Source organism: Phalaenopsis equestris, unplaced genomic scaffold (assembly GCF_001263595.1).
Source record: "Phalaenopsis equestris unplaced genomic scaffold, ASM126359v1 Scaffold232961, whole genome shotgun sequence".
In the NCBI taxonomy this organism is placed as follows: Eukaryota; Viridiplantae; Streptophyta; class Magnoliopsida; order Asparagales; family Orchidaceae; genus Phalaenopsis; species Phalaenopsis equestris.
In genome coordinates, this window is record NW_018250919.1 from 20,474 (window position 1) to 21,741 (window position 1,268).

Below are 1,268 nucleotides of genomic sequence, written 5' to 3' on the forward strand. Positions count from 1 at the left end.
ATATGAGATCAGCTCAGTCACGTATGTTTAAAATTAAAAAATTACTTTTCAAAATTAAAATACTATTTTTATAAAAAATTCAATTTTATATATACATTAAATTAAATCAAAACCACATCTCACACTCCAGAATTGAACTTTTAGCGACCGACAGTCCCATCAGATGAAGAAATTTGGCAGGCCCTTATATCCATTAATAGTAATAAGGCTACAGTTCCAGATGGTTTTAGTGCATATTTTTATAAAAAGTGTTGGAAGGTCATTAGTGAGAATGTGATCAAAGCAATTCAAGCATACTTTCAGGGTGAGGGACTAGGAAAATACTTTAACACGGCTACAAATGTTAGAATCCTTCCGTAACGAAATTCTACATGAAATAAAGTTTGTCAAATTAACACATCACAAATCTTAATATAAAACAAAATTAAAATAAATGACGCCAAAACAAAACATAAATACTCTTCAATGTGATACCGAGTTGGTAAGACAATTTCGTCAACTTTTATATGCCCAGAAATAAAACATAACGTTTCACTAACATTCAGAAGTTTTCAATTAACAGAATCAATGCCGTCACCGAGCTTGACCTTCCTGTTCAACGTGCATACTAACTGAGATGCCCACCATGCAGCATCGATGATCTAAATTGGGTCTGGGTTATGTGAGTTCGAGGTGCTACTCAAAAAAGCAATTTATGTAATAGCAAAGTTGGACGTCCCCGATGTTCAGGAGCCATCTTCTGAGTTTGAACTGAACTACATCCAAAACTTCCATTCTCTCAAGCAGGTGAAGGTCCGTACCATCCCTTTTATGACTGTTACTCCCATTATTGCTAGATCCATTCCTACTGCCGTCGGGACTGTTACAGCTTCAGCTACTGAATTTATCGTTACTCCGCCAGCCATCCCGTTAGTGAAAGGAAAGGAAAATTTGTAGGAGGATGATTTAACGAATGTCTTTGCTCCACACCACTCAGTGTTTGAGATTGGATCCTGCTCTAGGTTTGTGCCACTAACACGATCTCAAAAGAAGAACCATAAGAGAAGAGAATTAAAGGCTCAGAGGGCACAAGCTGTTGAGTTAGCCCTAACAGAGACAACCCCTTTACCATAGGAGATAGAGTCAATAGAGACCTCACCTCAAATGAAGGGGAGTAGCTTCCATCCATTGTCTGTCGCTGCAAGAGAGGAGGGCATTTATCAAATTGCCCTCATGTTACCACCTCCATCCCTCCAAAATGGACGGGGGGGAAAAGAGGAAAAGGACCA